Source organism: Phocoena phocoena, chromosome 1, assembly GCF_963924675.1.
Source record: "Phocoena phocoena chromosome 1, mPhoPho1.1, whole genome shotgun sequence".
NCBI classification, from domain to species: domain Eukaryota; kingdom Metazoa; phylum Chordata; class Mammalia; order Artiodactyla; family Phocoenidae; genus Phocoena; species Phocoena phocoena.
The window spans coordinates 55,917,025-55,940,163 of NC_089219.1; the positions used below are offsets into that span (position 1 = coordinate 55,917,025).

At 40.6% G+C, this 23,139-nt stretch overlaps 1 pseudogene; it reads left to right on the forward strand.

The window, feature by feature from the left end:
* Nucleotides 1-158: 158 nt before the first annotated feature.
* LOC136129103 (NADH-cytochrome b5 reductase 3-like) lies at nucleotides 159-15,692 on the forward strand (annotated as a pseudogene).
* Nucleotides 15,693-23,139: the final 7,447 nt, after the last annotated feature.

Genomic DNA, 23,139 nt, shown 5'->3' on the forward strand with positions numbered 1-23,139 from the left:
GTTTCTCTAAGTGTTCCGACAACATGATCCTAGCTGCCACCATCTCTCATCTGAAGGACCACAAACATCTCTTAAGTTGTCACTCTGTATTCAATCCAGTCTCCAATTAATTCTACAAAGTGAGCTTTTAAAAATTCAAATGTGTTCCACTCACCCCCATGCTTAAAATACTCCAAGTGCCTTCTCCCCGGAAATCCTTGGATGAGAATCTGCCTAAGCTATGCGTGATCAGATTTCTGCAGCTCGGTTCACTGCTCACCGAGGCTTCCGCATGTGCCCTGACTCCACCAACCCTGCTGGAGGATTCCTGGAGACTTGAAGAGTTACTGGCAGCTTACTTCATATGGAGCAAGTGCTGGGTGTGGTACGTGGTGCGTGAGAGGCGCATTCGAATCTGGAATTCTGGGGTTTAGGTCTGGCTCCCACCATTAACCACCTGTGTTACCCGAAACCAGCGGACCCCAACCTTTTTGGCACCAGGGACCGGTTTTGTGGAAGACAATTTTTCCACTTGCGGGGGGAGGGGGGAATGGTTCAGGCGGTAATGCGAGCGATGGGGAGCCGCAGATGAAGCTTCACTCACTCGCCTCTCACCTCCTGCTGTGTGTGTGTGGAGGGATGTTTGAGGACCCCTGCCCTAAACAGTTCACAGTTTACTTATAAGAGTTGAGGGGCAAAAAAAAAAAAAAAAGAGTTGAGGGGCAGACTAAACAATCTCTAGGGTGTCTTCTGGAAGGAAACAGCAGAGATAACAGAGAAGAAAAGAGAATCAAGTGGGGAAGGTCAGTCCAGCTGCCTACCTTGTGGGTGTTTGAGTGAATGTCTTGCCTCACCTGCCACTCAAGGCTGTTTGCATTATTTTCTTCACCTGTTAAGTTGGGATAATACCTTCCTCATAAAGACTATGCCGAAAGTGAACTAAGGTAATGCTGGGCCTGACACAAGTGGTGGACTTAGTAAGTTATTGTGATTTTTTTTTTTTAATCAAGCTGGGTCTTAAGGAACAGGTGGGAGTGATATGAGTGGAGACTGAAACATGAAAGAACAGTATTTCAGGTAAGGCAAAGGGTACAGAAAAATGAAAGAAAAGCCCGAGAACAAATCTGGTTGCTTTGCAGGGCTCATGAAATGGAATGAGCAGAGGTCCTTGGTTGAGTTCAGATCCATTCCACTATACCAGGCATTGCACTGGGTCCTGAAGATTCCAAAAACAAGACCCAGTTCCTGATGTTACTGAACCACGTTTGTTTGTCGGAAGCTCAGCAAAAAGCCAAATGCTGAGGCACCAAGGTATGCAGTAGAGAAAGGGTTTATTCACAAGGCAGCCAAGCAAGAAGACGGGAGGATAAATCTCAAATCTGCCTCCTCAAAGGGGAGGACCTTGGGATATTTCAGAAACAAAGGAGTGTGGTCTTAGGCATGGGCAAAGGTGAGACAATCAGGTCCCGCACAGGAGTATCTGAATTACATGCTTCTTCATGGCCTGCATGTTCAAAAATGGAGGCACTTGGCATGATCTGAGGGTACGGTTGTTGGCCCTCTGACTTCAAAAGGTTATTTATGGAACACTTGCACAGACCCAGTTTTAGGGTCAGTGGTCCCAACCAGCCTTAGCCAGCTGGAGCTCAAACTAAACTCAGCTGATCCCAAGTTCCTGGAAAACAACTTGGGCAAACATCTTACTGTTTAGGCTATGGGAATCTTGGAGGGTATGCAATTTGCAACAAAATAATTAAGGCTTGCTCAGTGAAGGCAGGCTACAAGCAGAGGGGGGTTTTAGCAAGCTGTTAAGACAAGCTCAAGAATTTCTGTTAGTTACCGGTTTCTGTTAATCCTATGGGGCATGGTTTCCTTGTCCTCTGGATGCTCACAGTTTAGTGGAGGAGATAGATAAGCAACCACTCAGTATGATTCATGCTCTTCTAAAAGTGATCAAGAGAAGAACCATGAATCCCAGCCTGAAGAAACCGAAAATAAAAGAAGAAGCTACAAGTAGCAGGTAAGTTACAGGAACCAAGGAGAAAGTGGCACATTCAGGCAGTAATAAGTATATGCTGTGTGACTGGGGAATAAGAAAAGATGGGCCTTATGCAAAAACTTCTGCCCAAAATAAATAGTGTGTTTTTGAGGTATGTAAGCAGATTTTTATTTGAGAAGAATCACTCCAGGGCAGGGTTTCTCAACCTCAGCACTACTGATATTTGGGGCCAGAAAATTCTTTGTTATGGGGGATAGGGTTGCTGTCCTGTGCACTGTAGGATGTTCAGCAACATCTCTGTCCTCTAACTACTAGATGCCAGTAGCAACCCTCCACTCTTCCCCCTCAACTCCCCAGTCCACCTGGTCCACTTATGACAACCAAAAATGTCTTTAGATATTGCCAAATATGCCTTGGGGGACAAAAATCATCCCCTTTGAGAACCACTAATGTAGGGATAATGTGGAAGATGGATTGGAGAGCAAGGAGATTAATCATATAACATTGTAGAACTTCAAACTGCAAGTGATGAGACCAACATCTAAGGCAGTGGACCAGGGAGGGATACTGAGAAGTTGTCAAAAACCTGAGGAGATAGAATAGACAGTGGGTGATGACTGCTTAGATCTGGGTGCTGAGGCAGAGGAAGGAATTTCACATGATTCCCAAATTCTCTAAATTAGTCGACGAGTTGACCAAGGATGCCACCAACTAAATTGGGCGAGGAATTCAATTTTATGTTTGAAAATAGAAAAGCTTTTAAAGATTACTCTATAGGGAATATACAGGAGAGAGAGAGAGAACAGTGTAAAAGGAGGAATAAACATATCTCCTTCTAACATGTCATATGTAGCAAGAAACCTACAATCTGCTACAAATATTCATTCAAACTGAACCAAACTAAATGTAATGAAGTAGAAGCCTCTTATTAGGAAATTCTCTTAAAAAAAAAAATCATCCAGCCAGCAATCATACATACATAGGTTTCACACATAAATTTTCATCAAAAGAACATCTGCTCACCAGTCTTTCTCTGCAAAAGCTGTTTCCTAGATTACAATGGGGAAATAGATTAGATTCAAACACTAAGGTTTGCCTTTAAAAGGTTATACCAGAGGGCTTGGCTTCCCTGGTGGCGCAGTGGTTAAGAATCTGCCTGCCAATGCAAGGGACATGGGTTCGAGCCCTGGCCTGGGAAGATCCCACGTGCCACGGAGCAACTAAGCCCGCAAGCCACAACTACTGAGCCCACGTGCCACAACCACTGAGCCCACGTGCCACAACTACGGAGCCTGCATGCCTAGAGCCCGTGCTCCACAGCGAGAAGCCACGACAATAAGAAGCCCGCGCACCACAACGAAGAGTAGCCCCCACTCACCACAACTAAAGAAAGCTTGTACACAGCAACGAAGACCCAACACAGCCAAAAATAAATAAATAAATAAATGAAATTTTTTAAAAAACCGTTATACCAGAGACTTCCCTGGTGGTGCAGTGGGTAAGGCTCCATGCTCCCAATGCAGGGGGCCCAGGTTCAATCCCTGGTCAGGGAACTAGATCCCACATGCCACAACTAAGAAGCCCCCATGCCACAACTAAGAATCAGCACAGCCAAAATAAAATAATAAATAAATATTTTTTTAAAAAGGTTATTCCGAACAAAACTAAACTAAAATACCATTGTACAAATCATAAAATTCTGGAAACTAGAAAAGAGAGGCAAAATCACCTCAAATTTTCTTGCAGTTATTTTTTCACTAGGGATATTTTTAATACAAGCATAATCATGGTGTACATGTAATTTTGTAAATGTTTCCTTAAACTTATTTTAATTTATAAGCATTTTACTTATAAATGTTTACTACAGAAGTTTCATAACTAATGACTTTCTCCATGCAAATAACCTAAATAATAATTAAATATATAATATTTAGATAATACCTTAGGAGGGATTCACAGAAATGTAATTATTGAGTCAAATAGACTGCATAGTTTTAGATTCTTGATTCACAGATTCATAATGGCAAGTCACTTTCCAAGAAATTTCCATGAATTTACACTGCCCTAAAAAATGTACACAATGTTAGGTTTTGTAACAATGGACATTTTAACATTTTAAATGGTTTATAACTTTAATGTTTTAAAAATATACCTTGTTGGGCTTCACTGGTGGCGCAGTGGTTGAGAGTCCGCCTGCCGATGCAGGGGACACGGGTTCGTGCCCGGGTCCGGGAAGATCCCACATGCTGCGGAGCGGCTGGGCCCATGAGCCATGGCCGCTGAGCCTGCGTGTCCGGAGCCTGTGCTCCGCAACGGGCAAGGCCACAACAGTGAGAGGCCCGCATACCGCAAAAAAAAATATATATATATACCTTGTTGCTTTAATTTTGAATTTCCATGATTGTTAAAGAGATTAATAATTTTCCCTATGCTTTCTCACTAGTTTCTGTTTTTCGTGTTTCTTTTAATTTACCAATGTGTGTGCTGGTGTGGGTAGGGGAAATACAGTCTGTTTTTGTTCTTTGTCCACTATAGTATCTTCTATCAATTTGTAATAATAGGATCTTCAATTAAAATAGCAATAGTTTTTCTGTCATGCTTTTGATATGTATTTTTTCAGCATACTATTTGCTCTTTAAAAAACTATGCTTGTAGAAGTTTTCCGTTTTCTTGTAGTCAAGCATGTTGAATTGCTGTGGGTTTTGGGTTTGTTGTCTGTCTGTTCGCATTGTGATATCATCTGTGATTCTTTAGGAAATTATCCTCTCTTTTTAGGTTAAATAAATGAATACAACAAATATTTGGTGAGTACCACTATGTACCAGGCACTATTCTGTCCTGCAAATACAGCAGTGAAATAATACAGAAGAGGTTCCTAGTTGGGGAGCATAGTTGAAAACAAGTAAGTGAATAAATAATTAAAATAATGTCAATAGTGATACATGCTGAGGAAAAAACAAGATTTAAGGGATAGAAAGGAAAAGGAAATGGCATGTGTTCATTCTATATTACTCTAGGTTTTATATAGCTAAATACTTTAAATATCCAATATTTAAACCATCTAAAATTTCAGTGGATGCTCTGAAGTGTCTAAAGTACTATTTTTTTTACAATCAAGACTGTCTTTTATGTTGAAAATATAGTATTCAATAAATGTATGCCCTTCATTTAACAATCCCTCTCCCTCATCCCACCCTCCAAAAAAAGGAAAAGTAAAATTAAATGTTAAATCTTTCACCTCGAAACTAAACTTAGATGGTAACTGGACAGATCTTCTATATGACCTCTGATGCACTGAGTTAGGCTCCATCTATGATGGTGAAATGATTACACTTTAAGAGATCCTTTTCCACTGCTTAGTACCATGAATACAGCAGACCACTGAAAATACTTACTCATAAGGATAGACTGAAAGGAAGAAAAAGAGTCTGATTAAATGTAATAGGAAGGAAACTATATAATTTTTTACTTAGAAGGAACCATGCATGACATGTAGTAGAAGATAAATAGATATTTACTAAGAGTATAATTCAACGAAAGAAAAAAGATGAAAGCAAATGAATCATATTTATGCTTATGAATGTGCACTTTATTTATTTATTTGGCTGTCCCGGGTCTTAGTTGCAGGATGTGGGATCTTTTTAGTTGTGGCATTGGGATCTAGTTCCCTGACCAGGGATCGAAACCTGGCCCCCTGCATCAGGGGCGCAGAGTCTTAACCACTGGACCACCAGGGAAGTCCCTGAATGCACACTTTAAAACACCTTTTCAGACTAAAATTACTGAGGGGATACTGTCTAGAATAGAACTTTGATGTCTCGAGGCATCACACATTTGATACGGTATTGATTCTGCCCTCAAATTATTACTTGAGATAAACCTTGATCTGATTTGAACTGTCTCAGCCCACTCCTGTAAGACATGAGATCCTTCTTCCTCAGATACTTCAACTCTCATAAGATGATAACTCTGCCCTCAGCCCAACTGTCCCATGGCCTAGTCGTAAATTTGACTTTGGAGTAAATGTGAACCTAAGTTTGAACTTCACCTCAGCTCTGCCACTTCCTAGCTGTGTGCCCCAGGCAAGTTCCTAAAATAATCCTCAGTTTCCTCACATGTAAAATTGGAATAATATTACCCAGCCCATTTACCTCCATAAATGATTATGAAGGTTAGGTAAGAAGGTGTATACAAACTCACTATTCCAACCACATTACAATGCATGGATGGCACGTAATTAGCTAGTTACTAGCTGAGGAGCATGTATTAGTATAATTCCATCAAGAAACAAATACGACAGTGTCCATCAGCAGATGAATGGATAAAGAAGATGTGGTATACATATACAATGAAATATTACTCAGCCATTCTTAATGGTTTAGGTGAATGTTGTGTCCTTCAGGCCTCCCATGGAACATAATGCTCTGGTGGGTCTTCCATAACATTTCCCTTCTAGTACGCCCCTCCAACTTCTTAATCCTTCCTCTGCCTCCTGCCAGGGCGACTCAGGCTTCTCCACTTCACTCAGGCTTGGCCATCACTTTCTCCAGGCTCCTAACAGCATCCCATAGTGACTTTGTCTCAACCTCTAAGGTCCCTGCTAAAGTAAATCCTCTGTCTTGAAAAAGGACCCTTAGGTCTGAGCTCCAGAAATATTTATCTTCTCTCTCTTTTTTTAAATTGGAGTATAGTTGATTTACGCTGCTGTGTCAGTTTCTGCTGTACAGCAAAGTGAATCAGCCATACGTGTACATATAACCCCTCTTTTTTGGATTTCCTTCCCATTTAGGTCACCACAGAGCATGGAGTAGAGTTCCCTGTGCTATACAGTAGGTTCTCATTAGTTGTCTGTTTTATACATAGTAGTGTATGTATGTCAATCCCAACCTCCCAATTCATCCCATCCTCTTTTCCCCCCTTGGTGTCCATATGTTTGTTCTCTACGTCTGTGTCTCTATTTCTGCTTTGCAAATAAGATCATCTATGTTATTTTTCTAGATTCCATATATGTGTGTTAATATACTATATTTGTTTTTCTCTGACTTACTTCACTCTGTATGACAGTCTCTAGGTCCACCCATATCTCTGCAAATGACACAATTTCATTCCTTTTTATGGCTGAGTATATACTTCTCTTAAGCAAGGTTACTTATCCCTTATGTAACTGATTACGTTTCTCCCTTTGATTGTTAGGAAGCTCAGAATCAAATATTAGTCATATATGTATAATATATAGGAACTTATAGCACATACTTCATATACTATCCTCACAACAGCTTCATCTTTGCTTTCACTTATTTTCACTTCACACTGACTCTTCCACTTGTATTTATTCACTACACTATCTGCTCAGCACTGTGCTAGGTACATATATATCATCTCATTTAATCTTGGCTTCCCCTCTTGTGGGATCTTGGGCAAGACACTGAATTTCTATAAGCTTTGATTTCTTCATCTGTAAGTGAAGATAACCATAATGTCCACTTCATAGGGTTGTCACGAGGATTAATAATGATAGTTAACATCACTAGTTATTAGAAGATACTCAAATGTTTTTGCCTAAAAAATTAAAATATCTCATATAATTATTTTATAAGATGTTAATGTAGTAATGTCTGAAAAGATAAACATCAGTTTATCATAAAAACACTCAATATACAGAGCAGAATAAGTATTACTAATCTTATTTATTATGGCTTTAACCTAATTGAAAATTTCTGTGGTTCCTGTAATTAACAGCACTATAACAGAATCAATAAAGCTAAGCTATAATGAATGTTAACACAGAAGGGCTCATTTATGGATTTTTTAAAATATAGGACAAATGAGATGATGGCCACCTCAGAAGGCCGTGAGCCCAAGGATACTTTACTACAAAATTTATTCAGTTTTCCAGGAATATCAGATTGCTTTAGACTGACTTACTAGCTATAATAATGAGGCTTATTCTACCCCAGGGACTTAGTATACTGCATTAATAATGAATACACTTTGAAGAAATGCTATTCTAACAACTAAGCTTAGTGCCCCGGAAAGACCACTGGAACAGAAAGCAGGAAACTTGAAAGCAAGTAAGCTCTACAACAGACTACAGAGCATAAGGCAGTCTATTTAACCTCTCTGAACTCACATTTCGCCTGGGTTAGATCACATGATCTTCTGCTGCCTACCAGCCTCAAAATGCTATGCATATTTATTTCTTACCCTCACAGTAGCCATACAAAGTTTACTGGCCAAGAAATCAGATTTGCATTTGAAGTGGAAAGCCTGAATTATATGCCCAAAAGCAATAGGAAGATAAATTACAGCTTAACAAGAATCCGATTTGATTCCTTCCTAATTTCTAATTTTCCGTTTCTTTGGTACGAGAATGATATCTAGGAATCTTACAATCTCAGAGGTCTATGCTACCCAACAATTCAACTCAATTCAGCAAATAGTTAATCAGTACTAATATTTGCCAAGCACATACTAAGTTCTCAAGTTTCTGAGAATATGATGCAGGACACATATGATCAGTAACAATCAACTGAACAGCCATGTGCATTAAGGTACTATATGTACTCACGCTCAGGCCACTGAGCGTGGCCGCCTCTGTCCAAGGGCGGCATGCTTCCTGCCCTCAGGGACTGTAGTATGTAGTGAAAAAGGAAAGACATCCGTCAAAAAATAAGTGATCAAGTGTCAAATTTGCTGATACAGGTAGGAAATGTCATAAGATTTCAGAGATAGGACACATCACTGAAAATCCTGGTAGGCTTCCTGGAAGATGAAATGTGAGCAAAACCTTGAAGGATACTGAAAAACAGAGACGTTAGGCCTATTTAATGGGTACCTATAGCCTTCTCAGAATTGTTAAGATTAGATTTAATTTTATGTGTGAAATGCGTTTGTGTTGTCTTCACTCAATTTTAGGTACCATGACAGCAGAAACCAGGTATCATATTTTTATTTGATTCAGCACAACAGATATTTATGGAGTGCCTACTATGTGTCAGGTACTGTAAGTTTGGAGGGGAGGAAAAGTCAAAGAAGAAAAGAGAAAGGAATTGGAGAGATAAATCAGAAGTCTGCCTCTCAAAGATCTGGGTAAACTAGGTTTGAACCCCCAGCCTTTACCTGGCCTGTAGAAGTATAGAGCCATTTCAAGAGCTGGGTAACTTCCACCGCCCCACGTCTAATGTGTTCTGCAGTGTTGAAACGAAACTTGGCCTCTTCCTGGTATTCCCATCAAAGGTACTCCTACAAAGCTGCCTGGGTTTAGCAGCAATCGCTGGAGATGTAGGTAATTGTGGGGAGGAATCACAGCTTTGCTGCGCTGATGGCTGCTCTCTTCCCTTTCCCTCTGCCTTCTCTCCTCTCTTTTCCTCACTCACTCCATCCCAGATTGTCCCCACGCATCTCAAATTCTCCCTGTCTTAACACAGTAAGTCGCCCCTCCTCCAACAGCCAGGTCCTTGGGTCTCAGCTTTGTGCCTCCAGCACTCCCCAGCCTATTATTCCATTACACCGAATTTTCCAAACCTAGATGCTTCCATCCCCAAGAGGAATTCTGGCACCAGCTATTAAGAGACAGTGAAAGTTTCTCCACCTTGTTACGAAGAGCTAAGTGCACTGGAGACTCTAAGAGAAACCTGAAGTACTATGGAGGGACAGAAGGAGGACAGAGTGCAGGAGACAGGTCAGGAAAGGTTACTTGGCCCCTTCTAAGCGGTCTCTCTCTCTCTTCCAAATTCGTGCAGTATTGATTGCCTGCATCACTCCTTGGACTCTTGCCCTCTGTTGCCTTCTATCGTTATTTCTCTTTCTATCTGTCTGTGTGCTTTGTCTCCCGGACCAGATTTTTTGCAGCTTCAACACAGCAGCTTTTCCTGTTCCTCCCCAGAACTCTCATGGGTATAATAGGCCTCACTGGTGGGTCTGTTGAGTCTCAACCTGCAGGAGCTGTATGATTTGCCTCGTTTGACACTACCGTCCCTAAATTTCCCCCCAAAAGGCCACCTGGTAGGAGGTTTTTTTTCTTTAATTAAAATAAACTCTAAGAATATATTGATTATTTAACCAATTTGCTTGAGTTGTCTGGAGATGCTCATTCATGTTACACCAACCAGCAGCTGAAAAGGACTAACGTGTATTGAAGTACCCCTAGGGACCAGCCACCTGCTTCAATTCTCACAATCATCTTTTGAGGTAAGATTAGGGAATTTACCAAAAGTCACACCACTACAGAGCAGGAACTAGAATTCTAACCCAGGAATACCTAGCTTCAAAGTGCCCATGCTTTCCACTACCCCCATCCCTAAAATAATAATGCTCCTTTAGAGACATCTCTAAAAATAAATAACGTTTCTGTATTAAAAAGAAGAGTGGTTATTCACTATGATACAAACTAAACAAGACCACCCCAATAGTTAGGGTCCTGGAGTAGTAGAAAGAAGTTGACTCCATGAGCTTGAACAGGTGGTTTCACCTTTCTGAGCTTCAGGTTATTTATCTGCACACATACAATCTCACGGAGTTGATGTCGATGTCAACATTAAATTAAATTCTATATCTATATAATTAATTATATATAATTAATAATGTAATTAATTTTATATATATATATATATATAATACCTGGTAAGCAGTGTTAAGTGGGACTGCTTTTCCTTCTACAGAATGTAAAATGGGAGTTGACACAGAGGTCTGACTTTCAGCTTAGCTGGACATGTGCTTTTTTCACTGGGTTAACACATTATTTGGGAGGGGCATTAGCTGAATCACACAAGAGCATATTAATCACTAACTCAACGTCAGCCGACAGCAACCGCAGTTCTTGGAAGTAAATTCACACTGCTGTCAACATCCTTCGAAGTCCTTCTCCACATTAACTACCGCTGCCTCCTAAACAAGGTACTTTCAGATAATTGCTATCGGCCCAAGTAGGTGGTAAGAGGGTTTAACGTATGAGCACTGTAAAACGGGAGGAAGTTTTGGGAGGCTGGTGTGGGGAGATGGGACCACTCTTCCCAGGCCCTCAACTATACCAAGTGCAGCTGGCTTGTGTTTCTAAGAGCACAGACTCAGCACTGAATTAGAGCTAGGTTTTAGTTCTACCCATTCCTAGTTATGTGACTTAGAGTTTTAAATTTCATTTTTCTCATCTGTAAAGTGGGGATGATAATAATTTCTATTTTCCAAGGCTGTTGTGAAGATTAAGTTAAATAATGATTTTAAAGCACTTAGTACAATATCTGGCACATTATAAGCCCTTAAAAAGTTAGTTATATTTTTATTATTAACAGGGAACATAGCCTTGAAGTTCTAAGATGCAGGGCAATTAAAAAAAAAGGAAAGAAAAGACAGGCTCCCTGTTGCTGAAGGATCAGGTTCAATGGCACAGTCAGGCACACAAAGTCTACCATATCTGGCCCCAAGCCTCTGCTTTACACTATGGTTGCCTGTACACACTCTGCGAAAACCTCCTTAACTTCCAGAAGCAAGCAGAATTCCTCCTTTAGTTTCCCAGAGTACTTTGCATATACTTTTGTACTTTCCCGTATCACAATATATTCTGTGTGTTTGCATATCTGTCTCCACTCTACCCTACCCCATCCCAGGCTGTGAGTTTATGGACAATGGAAACCATATACCATCTTTGTATTTGCAGCCATTAGGCACTCTGTAAGTCTTGGTTGGATGGACGATGGATGGATAGATGGGTGGATAAGGAACATGGGACAACAGTGGCTTTGTAAAAGAATTGGGACAAGGTACCCAGGGAACAGGGCAAGACAGTCTTTGCTTCATAAATGTTCCTAAGCCTGGGTCTGAGCAGAAGTCTAGAGGACATGACATTGGCAGAATCGTTTGCCTGATGAGGTGGTTGGGCAATCTATGCCTTCTAGGGGAAGCATGAGCGCATGGTGACTGCTGTCAAGACCAGTATCAGGCAGAACACCTTATCTACCTGGGAGCCAAGGCAGGATGATGCCTCTAAGTTTTCCAGCAGCCTTCAAGGTTAACATGGTTAAGCAATTAGGAGTAACAAGTTTTTCCAGGTGCGGTGAATTGCCAGCAGGGCAGACAGACTTGTGGACAGAGACCATCTGCCCTGTGATTATGTTCACTGTAAACAATGATACACAAGATCTAGAGATAGTAAGGGGATATGCAGTGTGATTCCCACAGAGGACAGACCATCTGAAGATAACATTTCAAAGTGCCTAGAATATAAATTATTTTAGAACATAAGGCAATAGAAAGGGAGATTTATATCTTGACTTTTCAGGAATCATTCTATTTTCATTTTATTTTATGCTTTTTGTTAAAGGCAACTGAAGTGATAATATTTCATGATTGATCATTTATTCTGTACTTCATACTTTTTTTAAAAAGTGATGTACTGGAGTCAGCTCCCACTGGCTCATGAGAGCATACTGTGTACATTTCTTCTCATCTACACCTTAGATGACTTCACAATGGTATCTTTAAATCAGCCAGGAGTATTTACACCATGGAAATGGGCAAACACTACAAATCAGGGTTTCCCACTCCCACCTTCTCTAAGAGCTGATTCTTTTTTTTTGGCTGCATCGCACAACATGTGGGATCTTAGTTCCCCGACCAGGGGAACAACATGTGGGAACCTGTGCCCCCTGCATTGGGAGCGTGGAGTCGTAACCAGTGGACTGCCAGGGAAGTCCCCTAAGAGCTGATTTTTAAACCTTTACCAGCACACCACTGGCTTTACAATGAATGATCCCAATTAATACTCCCAACACATCTATTTTATAGATGGGAAACTGAAGTTTAGAGAGGTTAAATAATGAAAAACTTATTACAAACTTTTTGGTGGCAAAAGCAGGATTAAAACTGACACCATCTGCCTCCAAAGTTGATGCAGTTAACCATGATGGAGGGAACACTTACCAACTCATTCTGTAAGGCTAGCATTACACTGATACCAAAGGCAATAAAGACATCACAAGAAAAGAAAATTACAGGTCAATATCCTTTCTAGATGCAAAAATCCTGAACAAAATAGTAGCAAACCAAATCCAACAGCATATTAAAGGGATTATACACCATGATCAGGTGGGATTTATCTCAGGAATGCAAGAGTGGTTCAACATAAGGAAATTAATCAATGTAGTAAACCACATTAATAGAACAAATGTAAACAAAAATTATCATCTCAGTTGTCACAGAAAACACATTTGACAACACCCAACAACCTTTCATGATACAAACATTCAGAAAACTAGGAATAAAAGGGAACTTCTCCAACATGATAAAGGTCATTTATGAAAAACCCACAGCTAACGTCATAATAGTAAAAGACTGAAAGCTTTCCCCCTAAGAGTAGGAACAAGACAAGGATGCCTACTTGCATCACTGCTATTTAACACTAGTTGAATAGCGCTATTCAACACTAGTTCTAGCTAGAGGAAGTAGGTAAGAAAAATAAATAAATGGGAAACAAATTGGAGAGAAAGAAGTAAAATATCTCTGTTCATAGATGTCATGATTCTACATACAGACAATTCCAAAGAATCCACAAGAAAGCTACTAGAGCTAATAAAAAAATTCAGCAGGGTTGCAGGTCACAAAATCAACACACAAAAATCAGTTGTGTTTCAATACACCAGCAATGAACAATTCAAAAAGGAAATAAAGAAAGCGATTCCACTAGTATTCAAATAGCATCAAAATGTATAAAATACCCAAGAATAAATATAACCAAGGAGGTGAAATATTGTACACTGAAAACTCTAAAACATCTGTGAAAGAAATTAAGGAAGACCTAACTAAATGGAATAACATCCATGTTAATGGATTAGAAGACTTCAAATTGTTAAGATGGCAATACTACCCAAAGTGATTTACAGATTCAACACAATCTCTATCAATACTCTAGCAACCTTTTTTTCAGATATGAAAAAAACCCATCCTCAAATTCATATGGGATTGCAAGAGGCTCCAAATAGCCAAAATAATCTTAAAAAGGAAGATCAAAGTTGGAGGACTCACAACTGATTTCAAAACTTACTACAAAGCTACAGTAATCTAAACAGTGTGACACTGGCATAAGGATAGACATACAGACCAATGAAACAGAATCGAGAGTCCAGAAATTAAACCCATACATCTATGGCCAATTGATTTTCCAGAGGAGTACTATTTTCATTCAATGGGGAAATATTAGTCTCTTCAACAAATGGTTCTGGAACAACTGGATTTCCACATGCAAAAGAATGAAGTTGGTGCCTTATCTCATGTCATATACAAATATTAGCTCAAAATGGAACCATAAAACTCTTGAAAGAAAGCATAGGGGTAAATCTTGGTGACGTTTGGTTTAGCAATGGATTCTTAGATATGACACCAAAGCATGAACAATTACAAAAAAAAAAAAAAAAAAGATAAGGACTTCCCTGGTGGCACAGTGCTTAGGAGCCCGCCTGCCAATGCAGCAGACACAGGTTCGAGCCCTGGTCCAGGAAGATCTCATATGCCACAGAGCAACTAAGCCCGTGCGCCACAACTACTGAGCCTGAGCGCTAGAGCCCGTGAGCCACAACTACTGAGCCCACGTGCAGCAACTACTGAAGCCCGCGCACCTAGAGCCCATGCTCTGCAAAAAGAGAAGCCACTGAAATGAAAAGCCTGTGCACCACAATGAAGAGTGGCCCCCGCTCGCCACAACTAGAGACAGCAACAAAGACCCAAAACAGCCAATATATATATATATATATATATATATATATAAAAACTGGGTTTCATCAAAATTGAAAACTTTTGTGCATCAAAAGATATTAATAAGAAAGTGAAAAGAGGCAGCCCAACTTTCTTGGCTGGGGCAGCAGCCACCACCACAGGGCCCAGCTGAGCACACTGGGCCACACGGTGCTCTCCCCAGCTTGGCTCCTCTATAGCCCTGCTATCCAGCACTGGGCCCCAGCCATTACCTTTGAAAGCCTGGACATCAAGTTCTCACTGTGGCTTATCGATGAGGAGATCATCAGCCATAACACCCAGTGGTTCTACTTACAGCCCCATTACATCTTGGGCCTCCTCATAGGCCATCACATCTACTTTTCAGCTCAAATCCACCAAAACCTTACCATTGAGCCCTACACCATCTCCAGCCATGATGAAAGGGCTTTAGTGGACCTGGTCATCAAGGTTTACTTCAAAGACACCCAGCCCAAGTTTCCCACTGGAAGTAAAGATGTTCCCATACCTGGAAAACAAGAAGATGGAGACATCATTGAGTTCCAGGGCCCAACCTGGCTGCTAGTCTACCAGAGCCAAGGAAAGCTTGCCATCTGTCCAGACAAGAAATCCAACCCCATCAAGAAGTGAACTCTGTTCACATGATCACAGGAGGAACAAGCATCACTTGGATGCTACAGGTGATCCGTGCCATCATGAGGGACTTGGATGACACCGTGTGCCAACTGCTCTTTGCCAATCAGACCAAGAAGGACATTTTGCTGCAGCCGGAGCTGCAGAAACAAACATTCCACTTGCTTCAAGCTCTGGTACATTGTAGACAAAGCCCCTGAAGCCTGGAACTACAGCTCGGGCTTTGTGAACAAGGAGATGATCCAGGACCACATTCCGCCCTGGAGGAGGAGCCTCTGGTACTCCTGCCCCGAGCCAGTATGCCTGCCCGCCCAACCTGGACCACGTGGGTCACTTCAAGGAGCGCTGCTTCCCCTTCTGATGGCTGGGCACTGGCAGCATCACACCCTGAACACTCACCATGCTTTGTCCTCAACTAGTCCTCCTCTGCCAATGTTATTTAATGCTGTGGCCCCAGGTTCAGTCTGGCCTGCCTATGCCCTGGGTGGTCACCCAGCTGGGCTGACCTGAGGGGTCCTCTTGGAAGCAGAGCTCTGTTTCAGGTGGGCCACAGCTGGCAAACTTCAGGGCAAGTTCCTGTCTGGTTCTCACTCAGCCCTGTCCCTGTCCTCAGGACTCTTTGTCTCTCCCTTCTTGCCCTCTTCTCCTATTACAGGGATGAGGCTGCCATCAGCATGCCCCACCCAACCCTCCCTGCATGGGTCCACAGTCTGGAAACAAACATAAAAGTAGGGGCAGCCCAGAGCTGCAGGTGCCAGAACTGCCCCCAGCCACGGTCCTTGGACCTCTGCCTGCCACCCCTCACTGTCTGCCTCAGAGCCACGACTAGGTCTCAGCAGCATCTCATACCACGTGAGACAGGGGATACCAAAAATTCCTGGCGGGGAGTGAGGAGGGGTGCTGGGGGTGAAAGGCTACCTCCCACCCAAGGGCCCAAGCAGGCCCCAGCCAGCCAGGAGCTTGGCTCTTCTTGTGGCTGGAGTGGGAAGAAGGTGTTGGCTGAGGGCCCATCAGGCTGGCACATGGGCCATCTTGAAACCCTGGCATTTTCCCCTAACACACCGAAATATTCAGGTAACCTTAGGAGCTCTAAGCTGTCAGCTTAGCAGAGTCTGATTCACCATGGGGAGGGGGACTGGGGCAGGGGATTGATGGCAGAGCTCTACCCACTCCTCCTGCCTTCACCTGCAGCGTGGGGAAGATGTTGAACAATGTCTCTTGTCAGAGAGACATTTTCAGTGGCCCCTCCATTGCCTTTAAATAACAGCTATGTTAGCCTCATGCATATCAAGTTTTTCAAAGTTATTTATAAGCAGGAAAAAATTGAAGTAAAACTTTTTTTTTTAACCTAAGCAAATCTTTTTTTTTTTTTATTGAAGTATAATTGCTTTACAATGTTGGGTTAGTTTCTGCTGTAAAACAAAGTGAATCAGCTATACGTATACATATATCCCCTCCAGAAGTAAAACTTTGCTAATACAAAAAAAAAAAAGTAAGTGAAAAGAGAACCTACAGAATGGGAGAAAATATCTGCGAGTCATACATCTGATAAGGGTTTAATATCCAAAATATATAAGAACTCCTACAACTCAATAAAAGACAAACAACCCAACTTTTAAAATGCTCAACATCATTCGTCATTGGAAAATGTAACACAGAATCACAATAAGAAACGACTTCATACCTATGAAGATGACTATTAAACAAATAAACAAACAACAAACAGAAACAGAAATAACAAGTGTTGGCAAGGGTGTGGAGAAATTGGAACACTCATACACTGCTGGTAGGAATGTAAAATGGTGCAGTCCCTGTGGAAAACAGATTGGCAGTTCCTCAAGAAGTTAACCAGAATTACCAGCAATTCCACTCCTAGGATACACTTAAAAGAATTGAAAAGAGGGACTCAAAGAGGTATTGTATGCCAATGTTCACTGCAGCACTATTTACAATAGCCAATAAGGTGGAAACAATCCAAGTGTCCATCAACAGAAGAATGAACAAAATGTGGTATATACGTACAATAGAATAATATCCAGCCAGTAAAAGGAATGAAGTTCTGATACATATTACAACATGGATGAACCCTGAAATAAGCCAGACACAAAAGGACAACTACTGTAGGAAATACATAGAAACAGAAAGTAGATTAGTGTTTCTCAGGGGCTGGAGGGAGGAGTAATGGGAAGTTATTTGCTTGATGGTTACAGAGCTTGTGTTTGGGGTAATGGAAAAGTTTTAGAAATAGATAGTGGTAGTGGTAGCACAACAGTGTAAATAATTCATGCCACTAAATTGTGCACTTAAAATGGTTAAAATAGCATATTATGTATGTTAATTTCACCACAATAAAAACATACCCTAATTGAACTGGTCTTGTTTGTCAACTCTCCACCTAATTTTCCAGCATCTTCTTATCCTCCTCCTTTGAGCCCTGTGACCTAATGTTTGATGCTGCCCACTTCTCTTGCAATTGCTTGAAGCCTTTCTCCTCTGTGTTGTAAACTTGGAACCTTGGCAACAAGTTGTACACTTGGCGACAGCTGTGGAGAAGGGTGTACCAACCAGCACCAATGCTGGCCAACCATTACAGTGTTGACAAAACTGTTGCCATGGAACATAGGGCATTAGGGAAAAAAAGTTTTAAATAATATGAATACAAAAGTATGTATGTATTGTAAAAATGTATGTACAAAAAGTACATTGAATAAAAGTTCTAGAAAACACACGTAAACCATATTTGATAGCTTTAGAAACTTGTCCAGGGAGATGAGCTTCCTTAGGGATCACCTTCCTCAATCGTTCAGGGAACAAAGCATCTTGACCTCCTGAAGCTGACTGTCCCCCAAGTATTAGGCCACAAAGACTGGGTCTGTTTAAAAGATGCTGATCCTCAATACATCTAGTCATCACCACACATGGTTACAATTTTTTTCTTGTGATGAGAACTTTTAAGATCTACTCTCTTAGCAACTTTCAAATATATAATACAGTATTGTTAACTATAGTCACTGTGCTGTACATAGGAAGTTTTATAAAATAATCTCATAAAAACAAAATCAAAACAAAACAAAAAAAGATGCTGATCCTTTAATGTCCTCTGTACTTATATTCTCTCTTGTTTTCCTAAACTTGGCAAAATGTTTGATTGATGGCTTGGCCTTTTCATAATTATCTCAAAGCATTTTTTTGAGGGTCAGAACTTTCTTTTATAAAGTGAGACCATGTACACAATAGATCCCCCCTCTCTCTGTTCTAGCCCATAGGTCTGCCTGCATTTTGAGGGAGAGTAGAGTGTAAAGTGGAGAGTAAAGTGGAGAGTAGGTTTAAATAAGAGAAGGTAAGAGAGGCACCCAGCACAGTGCCGGACACAGAGTAGGTATTCATCCTCTTGATGAGTTACCTAATTTGGTACCTAATTTGCTACCAAGCAGTTATGAACACCCACAGGCCTCCTCCATGAAAGTTTCCCCAGTGAACAGCCATGATGATTTCTCCTTTCACTACATTCCTAAAATACTTCATGAAAACACAATTCATGCTGTAGCTATTTTATGTGTACACAGATCTTGATCAAATAAACTCTAAGTCCTTGGGGAGCCGTGGCAATATTGTGCACTCTTGCCACCCTCAGAACCTGATAAAGCCACACATGTAATTTAACACTTGTTAAACTGAATGGCTGAGAAGCAATTTGGAGCCCTGGAAAAAGCAATGGACTTGGTGCCATGAGTCTTAGGTTCAAATCCTCTTTTCACGTGTGCAAGCCTTGTGACGTTGAACAAGAAACTTCAAGGCAAACTGATAGTCAAGTTTCTAAATTGAAATAGTAGCTAAGCCCAACTGCAGTGGACTGAATGTTTGTGTCTCCCCCAAATTCATACATTGAAATTCTAACCTTCAATATGAATGTATTAGGAGGTGGGGCCTTTGGGAGGGAATTAGGTCATGAGGGTGGAGCCCTTGGGAATGGGTTTAGTGCCCTTGTAAAAGGGACCCCAAAGAACTCTCTCGTCCTCATTCCACCACTGGAGGAGACAATGAGATGGTAGTCCGCAACCAGGAAGAAGGTTCTTATCAGAACCTGACCATGTTGACACCTTGACCTCAGACACCTCCAGAACTGTGAGAAATAAATTTCTATTGTTTATAAGCCACTCAGTCTTTGGTACTTAGTTATAGCCACCTGAACTAAGACACTAACCTACTTTCAGTACAGAATTGCGGAGACTCAAGTGTGATACCATGCATGTGAAAGTGCTTGGTAATTTCTAAATTGTTTTCTTTATTCTAGGGTGGAACTAAAAAGGGGCAGAAGTTGGGGGAACCTGCTGGGCATTGATCATTTACAATCAGGCCATTGTCCCAACCAATTAATCAGTTACACCTAAAGTTAAAGCTATTTGCAACCTACTGAAAGGATGAGGAGATGGACAGATTTTTAATGGTAAACTCTTAGGTACACAAAAGCTTATACTCAAAACTCCCATTAGCAATAATGGGAGTTATGCCTGCCAGGCCCACTGAGAGTTGAATGTGATCCATAATCCATCTTACTTAACATCCTCAGTTTCCCTATAGCCCCTTCAAACAATCAGATGCCAGTGAAATGCCATAAGTGGAACTAACAGCATTGATTTAGGAGAACACTGACAGTCTATTTCAATGGAGCTTTCCAACCTGAGAAGCCTATAGATATTTTGAAATCTTGATGTGCCTGTGCACATTTATTTTTGTTTACTAAAGGAGAAAGGCAGTCCTTTAATGTTGAGAAGGTACTAGAAGGGGATAATATATATAAATACATCAGCCAAAATATTTCCCCCAATAGTTGAATTTTTCCTTTTCTCCTTATTATAGAAAAACTGATTACATTTGTTGAGCCTTTTATAAATTATAAAATCTTTCATATTGTCTGGTTTATGAGAAATGAGCAAACCAAAAGAAATTTTAGAATTTTACTGATCACAAAAGCACGAACATAATTCCTCTCCTATTCTTAGACCACATTCATTCAGTTATCAACTCCTTTCACTTCTTCCTTTAAATATCTGGTATCTGCCCCTTTCCTTCTAGTGCCGTCACGCCCTCACTCTGGCTCTTTTAATGCAGGCCCAGACTGAGGTAGTGACTTCCTAGATGGTCTTCCTTCTTTAAAACTCACGATACTTCAATCCATCTTGCACATTCTACTTTGCATAGAATGTAAAACCTTGAGGGCAGGGACTATGCCCTATATTTCCTTATATTGTAGATTTAATGATCATATTTCCTGAACAGAAAAATCTAGACACATGATCTGGCAAATATATTTATAGAGAAAAAGAAGGAGAAATCTAAAATTGGACTTTTCTCTCCAAATCTGTGGCTATTGTATCTAATAGATGTATTCCAACAAAATGCATCCTGCATCATATATATACAATACACATGGGTCAACCTGTTGAGAACAGAGATTGTAAACTGGTAGACCAAAGCTCAAATATGACCCATGGTAACTGTTTTGTCCAGCACTTAAAAATATAAATTTGAATTGACTGTCAACACTTAAAAATTGCTGATTTCATGTGAAAAATCAAGTTACTCTTGAGAAATCTAGAGATCTGAGGAGACTGGACTTTTAGAAATCAGCTCAAGCTAAAGTCCACCCAAGATGGGGAAATCTAATAAAGCTGGAAAACCCAAAGGGGGCTACATTTCCAGTATAAGGATAAACAGAATAAAACCTGCTGCACAGACAGGGACAAGGAAACTTGCCTGTCTGGACCTTGGCATGTGGGAAAAATATATACAGCCAAGTACCAAGGAGAATATGGTTATAAATTATCAAAAGATAAATACACATACATATATTTTGACATGTGTATCTTTTGATAATTTACATCCACAAGCTGATAATCCCACACATATTTTTGTAGTCCAGTTCACCCTACTTTTGTAGTTAAAAACAGGTAGAGATACTAATTTGGTCCTGGGTTAAGTAGTGACCCCGGGCAACTATAAGAATAAACACAAATGATCTCTGAATGAATGTAACTTCAATCTATATTTTGAAGAATTCCTACAGACAAAATCCAAAGAGTACGAGTTCAGAGTCAAAATCCATAAAACACACAAGTAAATGAGGCACAGAGAGTAAAAGGCAGCAGCAACAGATAACACAAATCAGACCTGCAAAATCCTCAGCTATAGAATGTCAAGACACAGAATATAAAATAAGAAGGCTTAATATTAATTCACTCGACAAAAATTTTTTGAATACCTTCTATTTTCCATGTAATGTTCTAAGCTCTAAGGACAAAGCAGCCAACAAAATAAATACCCTGGCTCTCAAGAAGATAACATTTTAGGAGAGGAAGACAAACAAATAACTTAATAAAATATGTCGTATGGCAAGTGGTGAAAAAAGAAAAAAACTAGGAGAGATATGGAGTACTACAGTAGAGACTGTCCTTAAGAGCCACATGGGGATTAGCTCTGGGTGTGAGGGATGACTTGAGAGTCCTGGGCTTCTTGTGCAACTGACATTAACAGGTGACAGAGGCATAATGAGATTATAATGGTTTCAGGGCAGGCAGTGGTAAGGAACCCCACTGTGAGTATGGTGGCTGTGGAGGGAGAATTCTCTTCACGAAAGCATATAGAGTGCTAGGCCTCTCTCTTTGCTCTTGACAATGCTTATGTGAGGGTAAGGGAAGAAATGTCCTTATCTGAAGCACAGGTTACTACAGGCATCCCTTTTGCTTCCTGCTGATGGAGGTATAGAAGTCAGGGGAGAGACTGACGTTGTTTCAAGAAAATAAAGCCAACAGAAATGAGCAAGAAACTATATAGAATTGTCCAATAAAACTTCTAGGAATGAAAAAATGACAGAAATTTAAAACTCAAGTTCAAAGGGAGATTTGACGAAGCTGAAGAATTAGCAAACTGGAAATCAGATCCTAAAAAATTATCCAAATGCAGATACAAAATATGAAAGAGAGAGTGCCAGACTTGGGCAATAGAATTAGAAGGTCTAGGGGAATTACCCTGGTGGTCCAGTGGTTACGACTCTGCGCTTTCACTGCCCGAGGGCCCCGGTTCAATCCCTGGTCAGGGAACTAAGATCCCACAAGCTGCGGGATCTTAAATAAAAGAAGGTCTAATACACATGTAACCAGATTCCCTAAGGAGATAGCAAAAATGAGGGAAAGGAAATATTCAGAGAAATAATAGCTGAGAACTTTCCTGAATTGTTGAAAGTCATTACCTACCTGGTCACGGCAGGCACTTGAGTTTTTGTCTATAAGTAAGTTTTTCTTAAACCACCATCTATGCAGCATGTTTTTAGACTTGGATTTGTTTTTCTGATAGGAAACTGAAGTAATGTCTGGGCATGCACCAGTATTAAAGCCACTCTCTTCAAGGTAGAGAAGAGAAATTTTCTCATGATCCAACTTACTAATTATAACTACAGCCCGCCCTTAAGTGTGATGGATACAGTAGTAACTACCAATGAGTTTGGTTGATTCTCTGCAGTCTTTAACATTCTTTTGGGAGATTTCCTTTGCAAATTTTTCTATCTTTTGTTTTCCCTCCCCAGGAATGATTTGGGGGACCCATTGAAGACAGTGCCCATCAATGGGTTAAGTGGTGGAATCCAATTTTATCATGACCTTAGAGGCGCCATAAATCCCTTTCTGTTTGAGAATAAGGTCCAAACATTTTAGCATGACACAGAGGCTATTTCTTTGTCTTCTGTCCTGCTCTCCTTCCCAGGTCGGCTCTTAATATACACACACCAGACAACTCACAATTTCCCCAAATAT